Raw genomic sequence first — 16,325 nt, 5'->3', positions numbered from 1 at the left:
AAGGCAAAAACCAAGGATGCAACAAGCAAATAACATGACTAGGATGAGCTATGTAATACGTAATGACCACTAATATTTTTTAGTACTTTTAAGTCCACAACTATTAGTAAACCCCAGATAAACACATTTGTGTATAGCCCTTCTACTTTCCAGCATCCTCCTATTGCTCTTGAAGAGCTGAATTGTCTTATCCCCAGTAGAGCCTAGATTTACACCACGTAATAGGTGACAATTAGATACAGCTGCTATGAAACGTCTTTTCTCTCAGCCACATTCTTGCAGATGCCAATTTTTATCAAAAACAAATTGGAAGAATTATAATAGAAAGAGCTTTATGTAACTTACCTGAAATTTAATGCAATTTACCAGTCAAGAGCACGAGACTATAGAGATCCCCACAGTTTCTTAAAGACTCTGCACATCACCGGTGTGCCTAAATTAGTATTTGGAAATCGCTGTTTTATAGGTATGGGGTTTTTTCAACTTAGTTGTTAGTTTTTAAAGTTTTTTCTCAGAAATCTACTTTCCTTTTAAAAAGTCATAAAACTAATAACCTCTTTTTTCAGCCTTTATGGAACTACTGCATATTTATAGAAAGAGATGAGAAAAACTACACACAAATATTTTTTGTCTCTAAAATTAAAAAACATTCATTGAGCCTATTGACCACATTAATGCAGGCACTAAAAGAAGTGAACTACCCTGCACTGTAAATGTACTTTTCAAGTGAAAGAAAAAAGAATAAAAACAGTTTTTATTTAAATTCTGTGCTTTCTGGACATATTTGAGTGCATTTTTTTCATTTCAATACATCAGAAAATATAGGTCAATTGTACCATCAAGACAGAATTGCTTTGACAGCAAGAAAAAATACAAGCTTTATAATGTAAAATATTCATTTTATACCTCGATGAAATTTTTTCTTCTAAACTTGCAATCTGACTAATTGTATCAAAGCTTAGGTTCAAACACGAGAATAACAGAAATTTCTTATAAATTCTTTACTTTTCTTATAAGAACAATTCTTATAAAAGCTAGTTGGATTTTCATTGTCAGAGTTTTTAAGGACAGAGAAGACCACCATAACCCCCTCATCTGCCCCCTTTTTTAATGCAATCAAAGGAATATCACTAAATTGCTCTTGCTGCCTATGTCAGCAAGTACATGATTGAAGAAGAAACCATCTCCCAAAAAAACATCTCATCTGGACTTAAAAGCTGATGCTGAAGATTTCTCAGAGTTTCTCAACAATTTCTTGGAGCATTTAACTACAGACAATGCATTTTGTTTTCAATTTGAACATTGCCAACTGCAGTTCACGATTTTTGGAGCTTTTAATGCATGTCAGGCACATTAGAAGTTTTCTAAATTTTAGGTACGTTCTTTGTAACTAATTACAGCTCTTTTCTGAATATTCTCTTAACTTTTGCCTTCTTTTGCGTTTCTTTTTAGACGGTATTATTTAGACATCTATTTAGATGATTTTAGATGGTATGTCTTTCTTAAGTGTTTTGGAATATAAGAGATGAAGACCTAAACCCTCTGGGAGAGACAAGAAGCAGCTTCATCTCTGAAGATAAAAGAGGGACACGGGACACCAAAAGTGAGCTGCCTGGCGGCAGGAGCAGTGACAGCTAGATGTGGACAAGCAAGAAGTGACTAGCAGCTTCTCCAACAGGAAACTTAAGGAAAAATTTCAGACTTCAGAATTAACTGGGTTTATGAGAGAAAAGCGTAGGAGCAGGAAAACCTGCACTGGAGTTGTGGGTGGGGTGTTCCCGCTACATTATTTCTAGCATGTTGAGTGAGGAGGCAAAGGCAGTTTAACGGAACAACAAAGGAAAGAGGAAAACAACAACAATAACACTGACAGAGGAATGTACATACTCAATTATGGTACCACCGCTCAGTGGCAAGACTCCCCAGCTCACTCCAAGCACCAACTTCCTGCCCCCTCTCCTGGCCAGCCCCCAGCTACAGACTGGGCATGGCTCACCTGGGATGGATACTCGTGTCCTGTGCCCGATCCTTGGGAAAATTAACCCTATCCCCGCCAGAACCAGGACAGGTTTTCATAAACTCTTTCTGGGTACATGAGAGTCACTAGTAACTGCTATCCTGAAATTAGAGCTAATTTCTCATTCAGAAATTTCACTATAAGTAGAAGAATTTCCTTGTGATCCTTTCATATGACATATAAATATGTATATTTGCCTATACACATAAGTTCCCTTTCTTCTCTTGTTTTCATCTTGCAAGCAGCAGTATATACTCTCTTATTTCCTTCTCCCCTCTAGTATCACACAGTAAAGCACAACCTTCATTTACCTCTTTGTCTTGCAGTCATTCTCTCTAACACAAACTCTGCAGCCCTCAAATGATTTTTGCACCAAATGTGCATTATTCTCCTTTGGAAATCATGTTCCTGTCCACTGCCAAAGGCAGACTAGCAGACCTGACAGAGTTAATGGTCTTCTCAGTAGAGAAAATACTGCCTTCCAAAGTCACTGGAGTCATTCATAAGAAGAACACCTCCTGCAAAATATCATAGCATCACTGCTGGCTGCTGGTCAAGAAAACCAATTATGAACTGAATACAAACACTAGAGGTATTAGAAGCTTATTCTGTCCTCCTCTTCCTCTTCTTCTACTGTGTAAGAGCCAAAACTAGCATCTGTCATGGTGCTATCAAGAAGTTAAGATTTAACAGCAGGTGGTACTCCCTGTGCTGCCCATCTATTTCCAAGTCTGAACAATATTTTAGCTATAGCTCTTTAATGCTCAGGGTAAAGCCTGTTGTTGAGAAGGATGATGGCTTTGAGTTCCTGGGCTTGTAAAAGAGGGAGGAATTAAGTCACTCTGGGTCGTGGGATGAAGCATGTAATGGCACAGCACTATTAGCATAAGTAGTGCAAGAAGCCACGGGCAGCATTCTCTCCATCTTCCTACATATCAGAACTGTATGCCCTACCAAAAATTTGGTTCCTTGCTGGTTGGCCAACACGTATGTAAGAGCCCTGAAGCCCAGTAGTGCCAATTCTGACCAACGGTACAGCATGCGTGCCACAGCCTCTGTATGCTGAATGGGGTCTCCTGCCATTTGTTCTGTTTAAAAACAAGCACAATTCAAAATACAGTTTTTATTTCAACACCACTTCTTTTATTTTTTCCTTTATTTTTTTTTATTTTCTGCTATGATATTCAGAGTGATGTTTAATCTAAGAGTAATACTCTGACATGAAATACCCCTTGGTAGAGTATCGTACAAGTTATGGACATGTTTTCATCTTGAAAGAAGCTTAAAATTGCAAGTGGATCTGAAAGTAATTCTAGGGAAGCAGGCCAACAAAGGCTGTCAATGTCTCTCTTGAATTTCAAGCCATAGTTGTTTTATTTTTCAAATGTGTATATAAATTATACATTTTCTTCTACCACTGCATTAATTTCAATACATTTTAAATCATATGGTATGGGGAGATACAGGGAAAGTTCTATACAAAACATCTAGTTGAAGGAAATTTTTAAAAAAGCCATTGTACTCTAAAATTGCAGTGTGCAGATGATTTGAAATGGGAATATAATCTCTGCTATTGCAGGTGATTAAATCAGAACCTAAAGGAGATTTACCATGAGTCTGATGGATTCTTCTTAACCACAACAGTCTCACCTGAAGTACGCCATAGACAAAACCGAGCCCAGGCAAAATTAGCAACATTAGGCCTCATTGTAAGTAACTTATGTGTTTTATAAAACAATATTAGTACCAGTAAGCATAAATACTAATGAATAGTAGCATGGCACAGTTTGGAAAGCACTCTTGGAAAACAAACTTCACTTCATTTTTAATATCTGTGTTCCTTTCTCTTAATGTCTTCTAAATGAGACAGCTCCAGTCTGGGATGGCGAGAAGGGGACTGCTTTCAAAGGGGCTGGGATGACAGTGGGATTCTGAAGCCAGCGTTCCCCATACAGCTCAAGTTAATCTGTAGGTAAAACAGCTCAATGGGAGAATATACGGTGTTTTTATCCACCTATCTTCTTTAAAAGTCTGAAGATTTCTTAATGTCTGAGGCCACAGCTTGAATAAGGCCAAGATGATATAAAATGAAACACAGCAGCAATATCCCATTATCTTGCAGCAACCTACCAGCAGTTCTACAACAGCAACATGTAAGCAGGGAAAATATTTGTGATATTTGCTAGCGGAAAAAACTAAAACCATTGGCTTTTAAAGAGAAGATTCACCCAGATGTGGACAGAACCAGCATCAGGTAATAACCAAGGGTGTGCTACTCACAAATTGTCAGGTGAAAAAATTCTCCTTACCAGCACAGGCCATAGGACTTTCAGTGCTCATTAGAACCTGTTAAGTGATGAAGAATTTGCCACAACCTTTACTAAATGTTTGTTACATTTGATTTTTACTATTCAAGTTGAAGAAGAATGGAATTAGTCATATACTGACTGAGCAGCCTTCTGAAAATATTGACCTTCGTACAGAAACATGATAATAGGGACAAACACTACAATATGGGCAAAGTAAACATAACAGCTTCCCTTGACGGGAAGAAGAAGCAGGGCCTTCTTCTGTATAGAATGTATAGAATACATTCTGTCTCAAAATTGCCAGTTATCCAAATGTAGTGACTAAAAAGAAAAAAATTAAAGATATAATAAGCTCCTTTTAAACATATTTCCCATTGCTGAAATTGAAAGTATTTCTTCATTAACTATATCCCTGTAATTCTCTGGCATTTTCCCAAAGTCAAAACAGAAATGTTTGCTGAACACATATATATTTTACATATTATTGCTTATATTTATGCTATTTTCACCTTATAATGAATAAGTACTGTCATTATGATTTCATCTTAATATATTATTCCTTTGAAACATCCTAGTAATATTTTTGCCTTTCTGTGCCTTTTTTATCTTATCACTTTCCTAGCACTTGAAATTCTACTTCCAGAACTAGAATTCATTATGATCAGCCTTCACTATCTTCTTGTATTATGCATATGAAATACGTAGAAATATATGAACAAATTTTAATAAAAGTATAAACATTACATACCTAGAATGTACTCAAATATATTTCTTTTTATGACTACTCATAGTCAGATTATTTTCCCAGCTACTGTGACATAAAAGATTTCAACCATATCACCTTTCATGAACATCAGAAGGGTTTATTACAGAAGAGAAAGAAAGGTGACTTTCCTTTTTTCCATGTCTGATAGATATTTAGCCTCTGTAATTTATGTACAAAAAAAAAAATCCTCCTCTAATGAAATCTGAGAGGGAATTATTACTCTGCCTTGCCTTGTGGCTTTGTGTTTGCCTTGTACCTGTACTTTGTGATATACTTCCAAACAGGTTTGTGAACATTCATTCAGAGTCTCATTGTTCACACATTTAGCTGTACCTATATTCATGCAAAGGTATTTGAACAAAACTAATAGCTCGTTATGACTTCATCTGATTTACCTCCTGCCTCAGAAGAAGCTGAGTCACCCAAACAGTATATAGTAATAGGAATATGTTGCAAATTGCACAAAATATAAACAGCAAAAACAGGCAGAATACAAACACTTCTGAACTGAAACACGTTTGTATGAACAGTCCCACTAATAGTGAGTTGTAGTGGGCAACAGAGAAACATATAGACAAAACCAGACTGTGATAAATAATTTAAAATTTAAAGGCAGTGCTTCTTATTCACCCTATTTATTGTTTGGAAAATTGAGGCATAGTAAGGCTAAGGGTAGAGGGTACTGTAGGCAGGCATGACCTCCTTCCGTCCCCTACTTACAGCACACCAAAAAGCTTTATGACCTGGCTAGTGTGGCAGAAAACGTCAGCTCTTAAACCCTTTGAAAACTGTTTGTTCGTTTCTTCCTGGCATGTTATTGATGCTCAGTAATGGCTTAGGCTTGGTGCCATGGAGACACCAAATTCCCGTCTATTCAAACCAAAGATCTACGTTACCCTTGCCTGCTTGGAAGTGGTACCTGAAATGATTGGCTTCAAACAAAATATATATTCACAAATATATTCTCAAACAAATACTGATACAAAAACTTATCTACCAAGCTATACATAATGTCTAGAATTGTTCCTTTTCCAGTAAGAATGTTGTAGAAACTAAAATAGTCTTCTATAGTGTAGATTATTTGGCTCATTTGCTGTACAGTTTATAAGTTTATCCTTCCAAATAAGAGACTTTTTGTCTCCCTTTTACTTCTACGTCACTCTTGAGGAATGCATGCCAGAAGTACTATTTACAGCACTGATAGATGGCAGTTACTTAACCTCCACTTGAATTTATAAAAGCAGTTGTTTCTACCAACACTCTGGGATGAATCTGGCTTTACATGAGTGTAAATCCCACAGACGCAGCCCTGAACACTGTTTTGATATTGTGAAATATAACAACTCTGCTATTGCTGTTTGTAGAAATTCAGTAGAATTGTAAAACAAAATATCTTCTGAAAATACTTTGGTGTGTTATTTGTTTATTGCTTAGCTCTTGGGAGAATGTGCTGCCGATCTTCTTTGCATCTAAATGTTATCCTCCTATGTAAATGTTGTTTCACTGGTAGCACAAAATGCTCACATCTCGACTTGCAAACAAAAAATAAAGTCAGGGACTCTTATTCAGCATATAAAAATGTTTCAGTTTTATTTTCTACCACAACAAAGAGTGCTTCTGTTTAAACCAACTATTTGTATCAATTCCAACTAAATTTGGAGCTTTGGTTTATTAAAAATGGTCCTGGTGCTATTCTTTTTTCCAGTGGTGTAAATTGCAAATATCTCTAAAGAACTAGAGGAATTACAACAGTGAGCTGAACAGAGAATCAGGGCAATAAACTTGTCAATATAATTCCAGATTGCAAACACAGAGCTTTCTAATGCTTTTAACTAAATAAAAGTTTTGAATGGGAGTTGAATTACTAATTTCTGCCACGGAAACTGTTAAGCATTAATTGTATTCTCTGAAAGAATGAAGTCTATATAGCCGTTTCATTTCATTTTACTTTCAGTCCTTCGTGAATGACATGGACGTAGACTTTATGCAAGGTGGGGAAACAAACTGGAAAACAAAATTTCAGGACTCCAGGACTTGGATAAAACTGGGTAGGTCACCTTGTAATACACCTTACAATATGTATGTTGGAGACTTTGTATGCAACTACATCTATTCTGAAGCTCAGACTACATTAAAAAATGCTGATTAAGTCACTTGATCCATCTACAGTGTCCAAAAATGAGGGGGGTTTTCTTTTGAATTTTACTACTGTAAAATATATGTATAGAGAACGCATTATTATAAAATTTCTGTGCATCTGCATCCATTTCATTATCCCTCACAGCACCTTTGTAGAATAGATCTGAGAGAGAAAAATAAAAGTGAGTGAGGAAAATTCAAATGGGATATAAGCACCAGTGGGAGATAAAATATTATTTATGATGTCATTTAATTATCAGGTGCACCATAAATTTTATTTATAATACCGTGAATACTGACACAGATTGGGAAGGAGTGAGACTTCATGCACCCAACAGAGCCTGGGACAAGAACTGCAGAAGAGGGATGTATTTTACAGACAACCAAGAGAAGCGATGCACGGCATATCCTCACAAACATTTAGCGATGCTCAGGGTTACTCTGCCTTTACGGTTGAGCAAGGTATCTGTATTAACAGTGTCATCCCTGTGCTTGAGCTAACAGCAGCATCATCAGAAATGGTGGCTTCTCAGTCTGAGTGAAGTGCCAGGTCAGAAACCTTCCTTTCTCTCCTTTTCCACTTTATTCCTGAAACAGGAGTTATAACCTATTTGGGAGGCAGTGTAAGCTACGCAGGCCAGTTGCAATAAAGAAGAACATGTAATTATTGAATTCACATTAGCAAAAAGATGATTATTTATCTTCTGGCTATATTTCAATTAGGGTTGATTAGCCAGTAATTTCAGATTATTAGCCAAAGTATAGCAATTGTGCTTAGGACCTCATTGTTCTGGCTGCTATTGTGCACCAAGCTTAAGCTAACGAGGGCCTACAGGAAAGTTACAGTATTTTTCTAGAAATGTTGTTTAGGAAGAAACAGAATGCAACACGGTTGTACAGATCTAGAAAGAGAGCAAGACTAACTGGTTTTCCAACCCATATGCCCAGCAGACATGATGGAATTTTTGTCCAGCTTCCTCAGGTAAGGAGCAATGCTGGGCCATTACTGGGGATTCTGTTTTGGCCACAGTAAACTTAACCTTAGCTATTAATGTCTTGGCCAGAACGATTTCAATTCTATTGTAGAACATGACAGCTTTGCAGTGCTGCCATGAAAAAACACCAGTGAACCTCCACAGTGTGCGCTGTTTCTCATAAATCAAGATTACGTGTTAAATATAGTCTGCTCTAAATACATGACTCTCTCTGGTCAATAGTTTAGTATATTTTGGCTTCTGTGAGAAAAATTTATATCATAAAACTTAGGGAACATGCAAATTTTGGTTTTGTAGTGGATTTTTTGTAGCATCCTGTGTATAAAGGTGGCACTTTTGCAACATAAATAAAGAGAAAATATTTTTGCATAGTATAATTTAAGACCTAACTGCAGGCTGCCACAATCTCCTCCTTTTCCACGGAGACTCCATAGCCCCAGTAATCATCATGAAGTGCAAAAACTATGTGCTATGCATCAGCTAGGAGTCTCTCGTGCTGCAATTTGATCTATTAGTAACCATCTACAGCCCCAGGAAATTATGAAGTTTTTGTGTATCTTTCTAGAGGAAGAGTAATTACAGTCCTTTACCTGAATGCAGGAGTAGGACCCAGATCCCTTTCAAAAAGTATGTTGTTAGTGGCACATTATCAAGTAAGAAGACTTTTATATGTGAGGTTTTACAGAAATTATCCTGAACCTGGTCCTTTTTAAAATTTTTATTATTGAGTAGGAGGATAGAAAGTATATTCATAAAGTACGCAGCCGATACTAAGCTGAGGACTGTGGCAAGTGCTGTTGAAGAGTTATAGAAACCACAGAAATGGCTGAAAATTGAAAAGATGGAATGTGACAAAAAGCAAGTTACTACGCTTAAAAAAAAATACATGCAAAATAAACAACTAAGCAAATAGAACTATGGTAAAATAGAACAGATTTTTTTTTTAAAAAATAAATAAACACCTAAATCTGCTTGGAATTTCACTGTAAACATGGCAAATTCTTACATAAAACAAAAACATTTTATGTATGACAACAAAATAGTTATGTCTCTTTCCAGCGTTCTGCTAAGATCTCAATGAGAAGAGCGTGCCCAAAGAAAGATTTAAAAAAAACCAAATCTGTTTAAATCATTTTGAAAGCAACAAGGAGATAAAAAAGTAAAAGAAACTCCTTATTAGGAAAGGTTGGACATTTTGTTTTTTCAAGAGAATAAAAGCTTCTGGAGGACGTGACAACAGGCTTCCAATATGAAGTGTTATTCGGAAAGAGGAGGTGTACAGTTGCTCAAATAGGGAAAACAAGCTTTATTTGAGGCAAAGAAGGCCGAACAAGAGATTTTTGTCTCAGCCCTACATTTCTGCGAATCCAGTACTGGAAATGTGAGTAAAACTGTCGTGCTGACTAATGCTGCTGTATTCCCATTCTGCTGACACCCATCTACTACCCCTTAATTCTGATTTAGATTGCATTCACCAGCATTGCAAGCATTTGGTGGGCACCTTCAGTGTCTGTACATACTCTAGTATTGGTCTGTTAGTGATTCCCAGTACACAAATCAATAATAGTAGCAATTATTGTGCTACCTCTACACAATAGTTCCTGAAAAGAGTGTAGAAACATTATCGCTGGAGGAAAATAAGGAACCGTCAGCAAAAGAATGGGGTTTAATTACATTTTATGCAGGGTAAGGATTTGCTACAAGTTGATATGAGAATATGAAATAAAAGATTTTTTAAAATACTAATTATAATTGTTATATTTCATAAAGAATTAATCATATAATGGATGTTGCCGTATGCAGGGAGCGTTATTCTGGAGTGCCAGAACGGAGCTGTAGTCTAGAGCTATGCAGTCAAGAGCACTGTTTTCACTGAAAATGTCAAATATTTACTAGCTGTTTCAGTATTTCAGTAGATTTACTATACTTAGATAAAATGGTTTGTTTCAGTGACATTAAAAATATTCCAAGATTATTTTTTAATCGACTAACATTTTTTTGAGACTAACATTTTTCCAAACCTGATACGTTTTGTCTCAGAGACACCAATAAGATGTCTTTATAATTACACAGAAGTTGTGTAATTAAAAGCAATATCATGTAATTTTTATCTTCATAGGTTTAAAAGTAAGAAAAAACATATATGTGTATTTTTTTTTATTATTAAGATTCTAGGCATACTTTTAGATAACTGAGTTATCATTTTATTTCACACCCAGGAAGAGGAGAGGAAAAAATAAGCATGTTCCCACAAAGAGCAATAGTCAGAAGGAAAAACTGCTGCTCATCTCAGAACCCATGAAATTGTTTTTTCCTTGAAGTCAGAGGAAGAGGTTGTGTCTATGACAGCAGGGACATGCTGCCCTTCACACATGGCCTTGGCATTACAAAGTCATTTTTCCCGAGTGATTTGAGGGAAACCTCACCGCAGAAATCTTGATTTGCGTGAAGTGTTTTCCTCCTTGGGTTATGTTGTTGCATTCTTCTAGTACATTTTTCAGTAACTGGCTGAAGCATGACCATGTAAAGCACTAATTTGGTTTACATCGCTGCTGCAAACTACACTGCTGCCTTGACTAGTAATAGCACAAGTCATAAAAATTCCTACCAAATTTAAATAATTATAAAACCCTGTAAGGATTATTTCAAGTGAATGCTCTGAGAACAGGTGATTCTTTAGAAGCTGATTTCCTCAGTGGGAAGGAAAACAGAAAGAAAGAAAACATGTCTGTTTCAAACTGGAGGAGAATGACTTCTTAGGAAACTATTTCTAGACTTTTTTGCGGAACAGCTGTGGGTCTTTAATAACCTCCAGCTGTAGCGATATCCTGCCCTTTCAGTCCCACAGTCAGTAATTTAAATGTGCCCGTAACTCCGAGATGACAGCTACCCTGACAGCTGGACACAGGGTGACAAATAGCTCTTCCAGTTCGGACATTGACATAATTGAAATGTGCTGCCAGGGGAAAACAAAAGAAAGAGCGTGGATAAGCTCCAGCAAAACCCATGTGAAAGGTACAGTCCTTCCACTGCTCTGCTTTTACCAGCACAGCAGTTTCCGACTGTTCAGGTTGGCTGTGATAATTGTGATCTGCTAACGGGATTGCTGTCACACTGGAAACAGAGCAGACTGATCTTTCATTAAACATTTACAAAGCTTACACGCTAGCAGCAGAAGATGAAATGTGAAAACATCGTATGTGTGCTGAAGTTTACAGGAACATCCTACTTTAGATGTTTTATGACAATATCTTGAGAAACTATAACTGAAATTCTATTTTAAGATTCTACTTACCTTAAATAGTCTTAAGATTCTTTACCAAAATATTTTTCTACTGTATTTGTTCAGCCTGGCATGAAAATGGTTTTGTACAGTGGCCAAAGCCTGGTACTGAAAACCAGACCTGTAAGGGATCTTATCTCATTTCCATGGTGACTAACCATACTCTTTGTAAGTTTTTTTTATGTCCTTATACCTTTATGCAGTAGCAGAATAAATGTTTTCATTTTTCTAGCAAGTATTCTGGTATACAAAATACGTGACTAATCAGTATGTACCTGGCCTTATGATATCTGGGAAGAGACTTTAGAGATTTTAACAGCAAGATGTGTTTTAACTCAGTCATATAGCCATTGCAAATTGCACTCCTTGAAACGCAGAGAATAACCTCTTTGAGCCTCAGTTTTCCCATCTGGAAAACGACAGGTATTGAGACATTTATTCTTATCAATGGAAGTCACAATAGTTCTATTTGTAAAATATTATTCAAAGCACAGTTCTGTGCCACTCTGTAATCAGAAACTTCTATACTGGGAATATAATTAATGCCTTTCTTCCATACAAGAAGAGTTGGTTTTTATAAGAAACTGCTCAGGAAAAACATAACTTAGTAAATGAAAACTAGGAATATTTGCAGAGGAACATATTTGCCCACCCTTTTTTCCTCTCTGTGTTCTCTAGAATTCACGATAGTGAGATTTTACATCTCACTACCTTGAAGGCAATTTTGGGGTTGCCAATATTTTTCTTCTCTTTTCGGCCAGTCATGGTCATTCTTTATTAGAGATAGATATCGATACCTGTGGAGATGGAAATTCCATAACCTTCACCCCAATTATACTGCAAAATGGGGATGACAAAGTGTGACCCACAGGGTGACCCAAAGCCTCTGTCCGAGGATCAGCAAGAATAGAGCTAGTGCTTTTGCTCTGATTTAGAAGACAGTTACACATAGAGCTAATCTGTTGCAGGAAGCATGACTGGAACCAGGTGGGAGGAATTAGGAATTTCCCCAGGGCACTTAAAGAAGGTTATGCTCGGGGAAGGGCTATGTATATTGTGGTGAGGGGAATGACATACAGGGGATGGGGTGAAGAAAGAAAATGGATGCTTAAGAAGGGACTTTAAATGCCTCTTCCAACATCATATTCTTTCTGCAAAAATAATTCTAAATGAGGATGGGGATAGTCTTTGTAGAATAGTTAGTGGGAAGGTTCTGTGTTTGCCCTTGTATTCTTGAGGGGCCTCGTTGCACTTCCATGTGGCAGAGGAGCTTCACTACCTCTAGGCATTCATGCTGCCCCGAACAGCCACAGCTTGCTTGTTCTCCTTGTGACACTCAAGTTGCAATTATCTGCATTTCTGTTGAGATGTACACAGACCTATGAGCTGCGCTCAGTCAGATAATGAGACAGGAATGTAGACCTGCTAGCATAATTTTTTTCTATCAAGGTAATAACTGTGGCATCATAGGATGATCTAAGTCATGTAATTATAACAAAAATGTGCCAATAGTCAAAATGGACAAGACTGAATTATGTTTCTTTTCATAGGCAAATAGGCTATTTCACTTGTACAAGCCTTGAACATGATTGGGAAAGTGAAAATGCATATGGGTGGATGGATCAGTTGGGCTGAACACCTCTGCATCAAGCTGTCAGTCAAATTGCTGACAGCAGCAAAAGTATATTTTTCACAACAGCAGAGTTGAGGTTAGAGGTCATGCTTGATTTTGTTATCTTTTTACAATAATATGCACCATCATTTTAAACTGCAGCTGTACCTGTCGTAGCTAAATCACCCTCCCCTCCCCCCCCCCAAAAAAAAAGAATCCTTCAAATAGAGAGAATAAGGAGACAACAGTATAACCCTTTGCTTGCTGAAGCCCTTTTGGCTTCTACCTACCCTTTATTGCAGCAGGTCTTTTACCTCAATACATGTCAAAGCAAACAGAACTGCTTGGCATTTTGTGATTGTTGGCCCCAAACCTGGAACACTTCTGTGACAAGTTTATTGACAAGATAAGAAAAAAATTGCTGTATATTTTAGGGGTTTCTTTGATAACTTTAGCTTCTCTTTCTATATAACGCACATGCAAACACAAGTACTGGTAAAAAACAGAAACATGATGCAGAGCTGCATGAAAGATCATAAAGCAACAAACTCGCCCGTGCCCGAGGGAGGTTAATTTGCCCCTATCTTACCTTAATCAAGATAAATCAAAGAATAGAGAGGTTCTATGGAAATAACCCCCTCTGGAAATCCTAAACATTTCAAGTTTGCCAAAAATACAAAACTAAAAGATGGAAACAGTGGATTTTGCAAAAATCTAGAATAACTTTGCTAGTGTCAAAGAAGATGAATTTAACGATTCAATTTAAAGATAGAATAATTTTAATTTAAGGTAGAATCAGGTCTTCTAAGTTCGGCATCTGCTTCGGTAAGGAGTAAATATGCTGTGTCTGTAATCTCTTTGTCCTTTCTATTTCCCATCTCGCCTTTGACTTAATTGATTAAAGACTATCAAAAATAGGTATAAAAAAAATGGCAAATGTTCATTTTCCTTTTTATCTATACTTAGACATTTGAATATCTAATCTCTCCCGGAGGTGTCTTTACATGGAGGAGCGATCTAAATACTTTCAATAGCTCAAAGAAACTAGTAATGTTCTAAATACAAGTTTGGAAGCACAACTAATGAAGTAAATAAAGATTGGTGTGAAGTAGTTCAGAAAAATGTCTAGGGAATGAGACGTGAATAACGTTTTTTCTGCACCTGCTGCAGGTATGCAAATTTGTCGTGAGCCACTGGAGGCCTCCTAGCACTGGGAGGTGTCCTCATTAATGAGACAGAAGTTTTTCTTTATACAAACATCAAAGAAAGACAACTTTCTGGGCTAATCCAGTGAGTAATAAACATACTTCAGGGCACTGATATTGCGCAAGATTATTTTGAGCCTCAGAATTCAAGACCCTCTGGTACTGTTAGCATGTGGCTGTGACACTACATAAGGATATGCAAAGGCAAAGTTATCCAACAGTGATGAAATGCCAGCAGCTGAAACATTTTGGTACTGAATGGACATCAGTCACTAAAGTGAATCTGTAAGTGCCTATTTATTAATTTGTAGAAGATATAAATAAATGTATATCTATATTTAGGCTTTCTATAGGATATCTAAGAGATGTACGCTAATTTACACCAAAATACCTACATTAAGCACAAATTGCCATTAGTGAGCTCTGTGGATAACCTTACTGTCTCTATAGAGTAAATCTAAAACTAAAAACTGTCAGAAAAGCTGGCAATCCCATGAGGTTAGAAAATTTGATTTGCTTTATTTAGAGATCTTCACAAAGGAAAGAAGTTAGCAGATGCAAAGCATTTGTCATATCAAGTCCTAAAATTATAGAAGGAAATGGTAAAATGGACCCTAAATTTAAAGATTACTCTAAGTCTATTCTATAAGAGCTCAATACAAGGCCCACTGAAGTAAATGAACAGACAGTCAGAAAATAAATCCACAAGCCACAAAGATTTGTACATGATGTTTCTATTCTTCTGGTCTTAAAACTGCTTTAAAACTGTATTTGAGTAAATTATTCACAATCAATGTCCAATCAATTTGAATTCTTCTGCTTCACAGCATGTCCATTAGCAGATTATTTTTCATAGCTTATTCAATATTTGAATGTAGTGAGAATATTTTCCTTGTATTCTGTACTGGGTATAATTCATTGTATCTACTTGACACCATACCCAGAGTGCCAGTTAACTGTGATTGCTATATGAATCTTCCGTGATTGGATTAACATAAATGATAAGCAGATGTATAGCTGAAATGAATCACATGAGAACATGCTGATCTGTCCATTTCAAATTGTTTCTGTGGCGTTGGGGAAAGAACAAATTGAAGTATTTATTTTCAAAATTGTGCAAAGAAACAGATACTAATGTTTACCTGGTATACACACAACAATAGGATTATTCACTCTAATCAAAAAAAGAAAATTACAGCATCTGAAACGCTCAAAGGAGAGGTTATCTTAACAGGCCATTCCATTACAAATTATGAATCTGAAAAAATCGCTTATGCATTTGGTATCAAAATGTTCTAAAAGAATTGGATCAATACAAAGTTATCGAGGCCAGATTTCCAGATGGTGTTGATTTCAGCCAACTAAAATTAGCTTCATTGGTTTTGGCTCACTTATATCTATTCCTGTTGATCTATGCAAATTTATGGAGAACTGGACAAGAGCCAAAGTCATACCCCATTCATTACAGATGTGACTCCATTTATTCCACTTAAATGATATTATAGATCTTTTTTATCCAAAGTATATAAGAAATTCTATTTTAGTCAACAGTTTGATTTTCTGTGATGAAAATAGTATATCTGCTTGTAATCAAGTTTCAGAATAGAAATATTCAATTTTTATTTTATCAATCAAAATCTCAGATGACTTTAGCAGAATAACTAATGACCTTTTAATTCCAGTCTCAATATACCAGCCTCGAAGGTTTCAGATATGATTAATTCTTTGTTATTTATATTTTAGCAGTGTCCTGGTACCCTAAGCTACATTATCAACAATGTTTGTTATATAAATTACATGCCGCAGCAAGTTGCAAGTAAAATTCATGCAGTCTTCTATTCATAGACCAATAAATAAAAGTAAAATATTTTACTTTCATTTATAAATAGTAAATTATTTTACAAATACTGTGCCACTAACATGTGATGATGCAGTATGCATCTGCAGTATTTGTGAATGATAGGAAATTGTCCTCCCCCAAAAAATGGCTTACTGATGT

At 36.3% G+C, this 16,325-nt stretch overlaps 1 protein-coding gene across 5 annotated transcripts in view; it reads right to left on the bottom strand.

Annotated features, from left to right (window-relative positions):
* Positions 1–16,325, bottom strand: part of BRINP3 (BMP/retinoic acid inducible neural specific 3) — a 206,350-nt gene that overhangs the window by 98,558 nt on the left and 91,467 nt on the right. The gene's annotated exons all lie outside the window — the stretch shown is intronic.

This window comes from Larus michahellis, chromosome 8, assembly GCF_964199755.1.
Source record: "Larus michahellis chromosome 8, bLarMic1.1, whole genome shotgun sequence".
Lineage (NCBI taxonomy): Eukaryota > Metazoa > Chordata > Aves > Charadriiformes > Laridae > Larus > Larus michahellis.
Note: the sequence above shows the minus strand (reverse complement) of the source record. Positions and strands in the feature narration are given on the sequence as shown.